Below are 11393 nucleotides of genomic sequence, written 5' to 3' on the forward strand. Positions count from 1 at the left end.
ACTACCAGATAAACAAATGAGTCTTACCTAAAATGCTCTGAGATAATTTAACTGTAAAAGAACAACTCTACAGTGATAAAGCCAGGCTGACATTATTCCAGTTGAAGCGCGACAGTTTGCACCTTTAATAAAAGGATGGCGTTCATCTATTTTAAAAGCAACCTTACTGAAAGCAGTAAAACGCTTTTATTTTGGAATTATTTCACCACAGTGTTTTGAGCTACAGTCATATACCCCAATGTTAACTCACAGAAAGCAGGTAGTAACTAGCTAACTATGCGGCTGTAAAACCCTCCTTGGACTAAAGGGGGAAAAAAGAAAGAAAAAACCAACCCTCCGCTGCGGTCCGTGAGACTAAACAGATAAATCATCGAACATATATTCATATAAAGGCGACAGACTGGCTACTCACCGAGCCGGCCATTCTTCAGGCCCCACGTTACCGTTATATCATGGAGAATTAGTTTTAAATGAGATTAAAGGTGAATACAGTTTGCCTTTAACGGCGGACATGGTCTCTCCTGGACCCAAGTCAAACTGAAGACTTTCAGAGGCTCGCCGGCGGTCAATTCCTCACAGTTAGTAACACCGTTTCCGGTATGCACTTTCAAAATAAATTCAACGAAAGTTCGTTTCAGCTTCGGTCGACGAATTATGTTCTTATATAGAATTCCTGAAGGTGTCATTTTAATTTAAATCAAACAAACTCATTCGAATTAAATTACAAAGAAATTCCTCATTATTGATCATAATACAATAATAGTAGCAATACAGGCCTTCATATTACAACATTAAAAATGTATCTTTTTGAGATGAAGATTTACTTTGTAGAAAGTCCTGTCTTGATTTTGCACGTGGCAACAGTGGAAAAAAACTTACCTTGGTAAAAATAAAACAAAAAGCAACTCTTTCCTTAAACAGGAAGAAACATTCAACAGAACAGGGTCAGTATGAGTGGCCTCCTGCCAAAGGCCTCCAAAGGTAAACAAATAAGGGGGAAAAGACAGACTCTAAAAGGAATTTCTCTGTAAAAGAAAAAAAGTATTCATACTTTTTTTAAAGAGTCTGTAAGGTATTAGTTTAATTAGTGATTTCATCTAAGAGAGAAACAAATAACCACATATATGATGGGCCCCCGGTGTTTGCAGGTGTTAGGGTGATCCCCAACACTACCCGAGAAATAGCTAAAATTGGTGAATACTTGAGACTCTCTCTAAAATGCTCATAACTGCTTATTTTCATAATTCAGACACCAAATTTACATTAACATTCATTGAAACGCACAGTGAAAGACATCTTAGCATCTACCATCTTCCATATTTCCTCCTTGAGGAAAATCAGTGGCACTCCTGGACTGGCTACTTTGGAGACCCCACCCAGACCCTAGAGTTAAAAATAATTCAAAACAATAAATACAAATCATTTATCTGAAAGTATAAATCTGAATATTATCGTAACTAATTTAATCCAAGCCTCTTCAAAAGTTATGCAGGTTCATTGAGTTGCTGTGGGCAAGAAGAATCTCTGATAGCAGTCAGTCTTGCAACATATCTCAAAAAGCCTGAAGACTGTTGATGTATGACATTTTATGACAGTAATGACAGACATGCTATCAGTTCAATATCCAAAAGAGGATATTCCACAGCAGCCTATCAGGTCCTCAACAACAGCAACAGTTGTTGGCAAGCAATGCCAATTGACCTCATTTGCTTTTGCCATTCCACTTCTGCCTGACCATATGGCTAGAATGTCAGCAGTGACATTGGAGTCAAAAACCTTGCCCAGTATGATCAATAGAAGACAATGTTTTAACTTTCCCCTTCTCTTATTTTAGGTTCTTCATTATTAAACAAAATGAAGCTAACTGAAATATGTTCTCCAGACCTTTATTTTGAGACTGAAGCTCTCCTACTCCATTTCCGTTTCCAGGTAAATTTTAAAAGCCTGACAGTTCAGGAAAATTTGCGCAGGCGCAGCCTGGCTGTACTCGTTTGGATCACAGAGAGAGCACAAGATGCAAGCCACCAATAAGAGGAGAGAAAAAACGGTGATCCCCAACCACACAATGTTATTATGTTGCCTTCATATTCCGGGCGGAACTCAGAATGGAGCGTTTTTCTGCAGTTTAAACGCGACCCCATATTTTATTATGAATATTATGACCAGTTACTTTACAGAATAATAAATGAAAGAAGAACAAAATATAAACTTAGCAGTCTTTAATGAAAGAAAGAAAAAAATGAATGAATGAATGAATGAAAGGGAGGAAGAAAGAAATAAAAATCATATAGAGAAAGGAAGGGGTAAAAAAGGAAGGGAAATAGCTATTGTGACTATATGCTCATTAAAAATAACAATTTAGTAGAAAACCGTGGACAAGTCGCCAGTCTACTATCAAGCACAGACACACTCAGTTTTAGAATATACGACTACTACTACTACTACTACAATAATAATAATAATAATAATAATAAATGAAACAGTGAAACAGCACACTGCAATATCTTTTTGTGAACAGGTTTTTAGTTAACCTACAGAAACTAAAAACCGTTCAGTTTGGTCCTTGGAGGATGCCGTACTTCCATGTGGGTTTACGGCGGTCTGCAGTGAGCTGAATGAGGAAGGTACAGTTTAACAGCATCTATTGTTGATTATGTTTTATTAAAACCAAGATGTGTATATTGTTCAACGGCTTTCAAAAGATTGTATTACTGCAATTAGAGTAGACTGACACGTTCCATTAGCGTGTAGATAAGGTATATCGCTAACTTCTTATCAGTGCACTTATTAGCATGTTGGAGAGAATGTAGACGCCTGCGTTCACTGACTGGAAGCTCAATAAATGGCTGACCTAAAAGATTAAAACCTTCTCGGACTGTTAGTACATGAAGCAAAATAAACGCGACCCCAGATAATCTGTCGGACCGACAATGTATGAAACGCGTGAGCCTTTATGAACGAAGCTGATGTTGGTTTCCAATTCTAGCTTCCAACAGCTAAAGGGCGATCTTTTACTACTTTCCGCATCTTTAATCAACTCTAGTTTAAAAACTACTACACCTAGACACTTCAAACCTGGACTAGATTATTCTTCTCTAATAGCAGGATATTTAAAACCATGTTTGAGATTTGTGAAACCTTTTTCTGATTTGTGAAAACTCAAAACAGTTCGATTTTCACCATTTTTGGCACCTCTTTCATTACTAAAACTCCTCTAATTAAAAAACTACAACTCTAGACACTTCAAACCTGGACTAGATTATTCTTCTCTAATAGCAGAATATTTAGAATCATGTTTGGGATTTGTGAAACCTTTATCTGATTTGTGAAACTTCAATAAATGCTGATTTTACCACTTTTTTGCATCTGGATCACACTAGAACTGATCTAATTCCAAATCTACAACACCTAGACTCTTTAAACCTGGACTAGATTATTCTTCTCTAATAGCAGAATATTTAAAACCATGTTAGTGATTTGTGAAAACTCAAGAAAGTTTGAAAATCACAATTTTTTGGCATCTATTTCATACTAGAACTGCTCTAATTAAAAAACTACAACACCTAGACTATTCAAACCTGCACTAGATTATTCTTCTGTTCAAGCTGGATATTTAAAACCTGGTTTGTGATTTGTGAAACATTTTCCTGATTTGTGAAAACTCTAAAGTTAGATTTTCACAATTTTTTGGCATCTGGATCACACTAAAACTGCTCTAATTAAAAAGAAACTACAACACCTAGACTCTTCAAACTTGGACAAGATTATTCTGCTCTAATAGCAGAATATTTATAACCATGTTTGGGATTTGTGAAACCTTTATCTGATTTGTGAAAACTCAATGAAGTTCAATTTTCACCATTTTTTGGCATCTGGATTGCCATAGATCTACTCTAATTAAAAAACTACAACTCCTAGACTCTTCAAACCTGGACTAGATTATTCTCCCCTTCAAGCTGGATATTTAAAACCATGTTTGGGATTTGTGAAACAGTTTTCTAATTTGTGAAAACTCAGTAAAATTCGAATTTCACCATTTTTTTTCATTTGGATCACCATAGACCTGCTCTAATTAAAAAACTATTACAGCTAGACACTTCAAACCTGGAATAGATTATTTTCAATTAATAGCAGAATATTTAAAACCATGTTTGTGATTTGTGAAACCTTTTTCTGATTTGTGAAACTTCAATAAAGGCTGATTTGGGACATTTTTTGGATATTGGTCACTCCAGCTCCAAAACTGCAACACCTAGACTCTTCAAACCTGGACTATATTGTTGTGCTCTAATAGGAGAATATTTTAATCCATGTTTGGAATTTGTGAAACCTTTATGTGATTTGTGAAACTTCACTAAAGATCAGACTACTATTCTTATATGTTCCATGCAGCTTTTTTCAAATTCAATTCTAATTCAAAACCACTTTATTAATCCCAATGGGAAATATAATGTTGGTGTAACTCATTAATTTTTCAAAGAGTTATTGGTGATGGCTGTTGGAAGGACAGATCTTTTGCAGGGGTCTGTTAAGTGAAGTTTCACAAATCAGAAAAAGGTTTCACAAATCACAAACATGATTCTAAATATTCTACTATTAGAGCAGAATAATTTAGTCCAAGTTTGAAGAGTCTAGGTGTTGTAGATTTGGAACTAGAAAATTCCTGAAGAAATTTAAATGGGGCCTGCCAAAGTGTACCCGTCGGTTTGGACCCAGCGTTCTGATGCTAAAAATTAGCATTAATGCTAAAGAAAGCTTCAATGTAGTCAATAACCTTTCGAGAGTCAGAAGCATGTGGACTAAGCTGTACTTGTACCATTCAGTATGTTAAAATTAATGCATAAACTAAAATTTGACAAAATGCTAATGTTAGCATGAAGACTAGTGTGTTGGGCATCATTAGCATGTTCTCTGTCATTGACTTACTCCATTCAGTATACTAAACATGGCAAATTAAGAAATTTAACAAATAGGTTATTTTAGGTAAAAGGCTAATGCACGCAAGGCAGTGCACTAGTGGGGGGCAGTGAAATGCTAATGTTTGTGCTAATGTTAATGAACTGCCTTGCTGTGCAATAATAAAGATAAATAATAAAGAGACATTCTATTGGGTGTAGAACAATAGGTGCCTGCCATGCAATGCATGGCTTTGCAAGTCAGTCACTGCCTCCATGCATTGCTATGGGCAGGCCCCAATTAGAACAGTTCTTGTGTGACCGAGATAAAAAAAAAAAAATGGTGATATCGCACTTTTTGGAAGTTTCACAAATAAGAGAAGAGCTTCACAAATCCCAAACATGGTTTTACATATTCTGCTATTAATTGAAAATAATCTGATCCAGGTTTGAAGTGTCTAGGTGTTGTCGATTTGGAATTAGACCAGTTCTAGTATGATCCAGATGGAAAAAAGTGGTAAAATCAACCTTTGTTGAAGTTTCACAAATCAGATAAAGGTTTCACAAATCCCAAATGTGATTCTAAATATTCTGCTATTAGAGAAGAATAATCTAGACCAGGTTTGAATTGTCTAGGAGTTGTAGTTTTTTAATTAGAGCAGTTTTAGTAATGAAAGAGGTGCCAAAAATGCTGAAAATCTAACTTTATTGAGTTTTCATAAATCAGAAAAAGGTTTCACAAATCCCAAACATGATTTTAAATATTCTGCTATTAGAGAAGAATAATCTAGTCCAGGTTTGAAGTGTCTAGGAGTTGTAGTTTTTTAATTAGAGCAGTTTTAGTAATGAAAGAGGTGCCAAAAATGGTGAAAATCGAACTTTATTGGGTTTTCACAAATCAGAAAAAGGTTTCACAAATCCCAAACATGGTTTTAAATATTCTGCTATTGGAGAAGAATAATCTAGTCCAGGTTTGAAGTGTCTAGGTGTAGTAGTTTTTAAACTAGAGTTGATTAAAGATGCAGAAAGTAGCGGAAAGTAGTGAAAAATTAAGTGGAATCGCCCTTTAGCTATTGGAAGCTAGAATTGGAAACCAACTTCAGTTTCGTCTCTTACGAATCAGCATGAAAAAGCTCTATTTAAAAGCCAGATTTAAAAAAAATATGTTGTCTTCAATCATCTCAACCTTCTGTTAATGTTTAAAGCTCAATGAAGGGTCAGTAATGCTAATGATAGAGTAATTCTTTGCTTTCTTCAGTGATTTACAAAAGTATCACCTCGAACCTTTCCACATTTTGCGAAGTTACAAACGTAACCTTCAGTGTGATTTATTGAGATTTTCTGTGACAAATCGAGCAGGGAATTATTATACAAAGGAACTAAAATTATCTTCTTGACATTTTTTAAACAAAAAAAATAAAATAATGTGAAATATGTAGTCTGAGTCAATACTTTACAAAACCACTCCAAAGTTCCCGATGCAGTATTTTGTACTAAATCTCTACCAGCTTTGTACAGACAGCTCTTTTTGCCCATTCTTATTTGAAGGTTAGCTCAAGTCAGATTGGATGAAGAGAGTCTCTGAACATCAATTTTCTAGTCACATTTTTCTCTGCAGGATTTAGTTCCGGACTTTGCCTAGGCCAATCTAATTCATGAACATATGATCTACCATTCATTGTAGCCCGGGCTGGATGCTTAGGCTCTTTTTTTTTGTTTGCTGGATGGCAATGCAAGTTTATTGGTATAGCAGATTCCAGTGGCAAAGTAACTTTAAATGCTTTGCATGATGATACACAGAAGGAACATTAAGAATGTGTTACAGTGGGATAAGAAAGGAAAGTAATAAGTTATGAATTCAGATTATGAAGTTCCAGCTATTATTAATCAAAAACAACTCTAAACAGGTGGGTTTTACCTTGATTTGAAGAAGCTCAGTGTTCCAGCAGTCTTGAAGTTTTCTGGAAGTTTGTTTCAGATCACATCATCATAAAAACTGCTCCTGTGAATGAGCTAAGCCATTCAGTGATTTGTAAACTAACAGTATGTTAAAGTCTATTCTCTGAGTTACAGGGAAGGATTGTTGAACTGGGTGATGTGCTCTGTCTTCCTGGTTTTAGCGAGAATGCCAGCAGCAGTGTTCTGGATTATCATCCATTTTCAGGCAGCTTCAATCAGATAGCTACAGCTGTCTGATTGAAGTTCTTTTATGGCTACCTGTGAGGACACTGTTACAGTAATCAGTGCAACTAAAGATAAAGGCATGGATGTGTTTCTCTAGATTTTGCTGGGACATTAGTCCTTTAATCCTGGAAGTGTTCTTGTGATAGAAGGCTGACTTTGTAATTGTCTTTATGTCAGACTCCATCTCTACACCCAGATTCTGCAAACATCTAATGGCAGCATATATACCTTAAACATTCTACCAATAAATGTGATCTTTTACGTGATTCTTACTAACTCTGATGTAAAGTTTCTTCATCACTCAAAGGAATCACTGTCCTTTAAGTAAGATTAAAGCCAATTTTCAGTAATGTGCCAGAAAGTCTGACACTCCAGTAATATACAGTGGTGAAAAGTGTTGAATAGTGCGCTATGGTCCAGAAACTGTGGTTCTAAAGGTGAACCTCCACCCCAATCTTAGGTATTCTGCAGCAACTAACAGATTTTCTTCCAGGACTGTCCTGAATTTAGCTCTATCCATCTTCCAATAAAGTCTGAGCAGCTTTCCTGACTCTATTAAAGAAAAGATTCCCCATGGCTTAATGCACCCACCACCATGTTTCACCACAGAAATAGTGTATCCAAATGCAGTAGTAGTTTTCTGCAGTTTTGGTCTCAGTTGTGCAGAACACATTCCTCTTCAGGTTTCTGGTGTAAAACTACAAACAGAAATTCTTATTGCTTTATTTTTGCCTGTTCATTGAAGAGCAGATTTGTGGAGATCACAACTAAACAATTCAAGTTGTTTTGCAACAAATGACCAGAGTCCACATGATAATTCCTAGAACAGGAATTATCAAAGACAAAGAAAGACATGAAACATAATTCTGGGCAGTATATGTATTTGAGGTTCTCACTTTGTACTGTATTTTGTGTAGTGGTATTTGTCCAACTGTTCTGGTGCTATTTACCACTGGCAGAAAAACAACCACACAGCATAATACTGCCTCCACCACACTAGATAGTTTGTACAGTGCTTCTATTTTACATCAAGCATAGTTATTGGCAGAGAGGCCAAATAGTTCTATCTTTGCAATGATTGACCATAAAACCTCAACTCCAAAAGTTTTTGGGTTGTTTTTTTTTTTTTAGTGTAAGCAGCAGATATCAGGTGAGCTTGAAGGTTGTGCAAACATTTTGTTTTGCTTTATTTTAAAACCTACAAATTGAAATAAATTGGTGGTTCTAAAAATTATTTCCATAGTTGATATTTATAAGGAAAACTATATGTTGACTTTTTTTTTTCAAAGGCTATTAACAATTTTATTTATTGGGACTCTGAATTCTCTGAATTGCAAAGTTTGCAGACCCCTGCTTCAGAGGAAGGCGACAGAAATGTGCGGTTAAAAGTGGAACCATTTAAACTTATTACAATTTTCTAGCACTGTACACAGCTCTAGTGGTTAATTGAAGGATTGCTTTTCTATAAATCTGTGCTGCTTTGATGGCACATTGTATTTCTTTATTTGCAAGTATTGAAAAGTAAAGTCTGATTGCTTTGTGTTGGCTGATTTCCTGCTCCGTGTGTTGGCACAGTCCAAAAATGTGCCAACACACGGAGTAGGAAATCAGCCAACACAAAGCAATCAGACTTTACTTTTATTACTTTTTTAGCGCTAAAAAAGGAGACGCTTACCCTCAGACTAGATGTGAATGTGACCGAGTCTATACAGCATCTGACCAAAAACGGGAAGATTCGTTGATTATACTCTAAGAACACGCCCAGTGGTCATCCGATGTTTTGCGTCAACTAAGTTTCTATTTCCTTGGAGACGGGAGTCTGCAGATGGTTCAGTTTTTGTATCTGTTACAAATACAAAGGCCTTTGTGTGAAAATATAAGAATGTAATGTGTGAAGGCATGTGACTGTACTTGACCTTGATAAGCGTCTCAACACAAGCTAAAAAGCCAATCATTGGGCAGAGCCCTGTTTAGTGATCATAGATCTTTAGTAAAGCAGAAGAGAGTATCCGTCTGTTCAGTGTGTGCGGTTGGTTATTCATGTAGTAAAGTGCGAGTGTTATTTCTGAACTCTGGTTGGCTCAGGCAGCTCATGCATTGTCCCAGTTGTAATACTAATGCAGACCTTGCAGTACAAGCCAGTGCTTTGTTAGTTGACTGTAAAGTAAAACCTGATGCAGAAGCCACTAGAATAGAACAGTTCTGTATGGTTTCAGAGGTTAAAGGTTCAGCTTTTCATTGACCGATGAGTTTGAATTATGGACATCAACAATCAGCTTTAGAAAATAATATATGTAATTGTAAAAATTAACCTTTCACACTTCTACTAAACCTACTAAAATCTTTATAGGAGATGGGTGAAGATACAGCAGGATCTGAGCACTGATGCAGTACATGTATAGGTTCACACTTGCTGCTCCCCTACCTGTTAATGTAGCCACGAAACGGAGGTGGATCCACGGGGAGAGTACAGGGTTGTGAACAGCCAGCTGGTTTCTCAGTAGAATAAACAGCACAAGGTTGAATAAGGTTAGGTGGGGCTGGGTGGATTAGAAGTTTCGCATTGTACGTTATGCAAATCATCATTGCTTTAGTGTTTGTAAAATTCATATGCTGAGCTCTTTCTTTTTGGGGAACTTCTGAGTCAATTTATCTCATTGGCATTTCCTACTCCCATTTCCTATCTACAGATTGCTCCTTTTTCTTTCCTCCATTTTGTATCCATAAACAAACTATTTTGCATTTTTCTATCATTAAATATTTTCATTGGATGCTCTGGTGACGCAGGGGTTAAGCACAGCCCACATAAGGAGGCCTTAGTCCTCGACTTGGCCGTCGCAGGTTTGATTCCTGGCCTGGTGACCTTTGCTGCATGTCTTCCCCCTTCTCTCATTACCTGCTTTCCTGTCAATTCACTATCAAATAAAGGCCACTAGAGCCAATAAAACCTTTAAATATATATATATATATATATTTTCATTGAATATTCTAAAATTTTTATTTAATTCTGTTCGTTCTAATTAGAATGATTTTTCAGATGAAAAATTAGCCAACATTGGAGTCAGCAGGTCATGACTGTGATCAGCCAGAAAACTGAAATTGGTGCACACCTAGCTATAATTTATATTCCACCTGCTGTTCAACCCTAGCTCTTAAGTGTGTTAGGGCGATTTCCTGCTGCTGAACATTTGATGAAATCATAGGAATAGAAACATCCTGCAGATCTCTGTGTTTTAGACCCAAAAAGATAAAAGCTTGGGTAGAGTTTTACTGATAAGGTGTACTTGCCACTGACTGAAATGTTTACTTTCATATACTTATCAAAATATGGTATAATTTGGGGGTAAAAACTAAGGGATTGCAGTTTTCTGGACAGCTGCAAAGTTTGCAGGTCAACCTTTAAATAGGCTGACCTGCCAATTCTGATTTTGCCTGATACCAGTCTTTTTTTTTTTTTTTGTCTGAAAATACATACAGTGGTTAAAAATAAATATACTAAGCATGTTAAATTTTAGTATACTTAAGCATTCTTTAAGTCAGATTAATCATGAATATACAGTACTTCAATTTCACTTACGATTAGTTAACTTAAAGTGTGACATTTTGGAACAACTGATTTTGTGCTTCGCGTATTTTAATAGTATTGTATTAAAGCACAGTTTAAAGTGTGCTAAGTGTATGTTCACATACTTTTTTGGAACAACTTAAGTTACACTTAGTATACTTTAAGTATGTTGCTTTCTATGTAATATAAACATGCTTGATTAGTATATTTTGAGTGTACAATTTTTGTGATTGAATTACATTTAAAATATATTTAGAATGTATTTTCAGTATATTGGCACTACATATTTTATATATTAGTAGTGTGAATATAGTATGCTACAATTACACTTTTGGTTTATTGTAATTACTAATGAAGTACAATGAAGTACACATTTTAATTACGTAATGTCTTATTATTCTGCTTTGCCACTTTGTACATTATATACTTCATACACACTGCAGTACTGCCAACATATCAGGCTACCAGAACACAGAAGTCAACACACTTTCCAGGTGAAACAAATTACATTGTGTATTCAATGTATTACCATTTTGGTAACACTTTATTTGATGGGATGTGCATAAGACTGACATGACACTGTCATACCCTGGTATAAAAAAGAGTATACTTTAGTTATACTAAATTTTGACATACTTTAGTATACTTTTATCGATGTACTTCAACTGTACTATTTTGGAACAACTAATTTTGTACTTAGTATACTTTAGTAGTATTTAAATAGTATAAAATTACAATTAATAGTATAC

General features: G+C 35.6%; 1 protein-coding gene across 1 annotated transcript in view; it reads left to right on the forward strand.

Moving 5' to 3' along the window:
- The first annotated feature begins 2540 nt into the window (after positions 1 to 2540).
- Positions 2541 to 11393, forward strand: part of LOC103131693 (focadhesin) — a 105319-nt gene continuing 96466 nt past the window's right edge. Inside the window, exon 1 of the mRNA XM_007543388.2 lies at positions 2541 to 2624. The gene's annotated coding sequence lies outside the window, so the exon portion shown is untranslated. The remainder of the gene's footprint in view (positions 2625 to 11393) is intronic.

The sequence above is a fragment of the Poecilia formosa genome, unplaced genomic scaffold (assembly GCF_000485575.1).
Source record: "Poecilia formosa unplaced genomic scaffold, Poecilia_formosa-5.1.2 Scaffold815, whole genome shotgun sequence".
NCBI lineage: Eukaryota > Metazoa > Chordata > Actinopteri > Cyprinodontiformes > Poeciliidae > Poecilia > Poecilia formosa.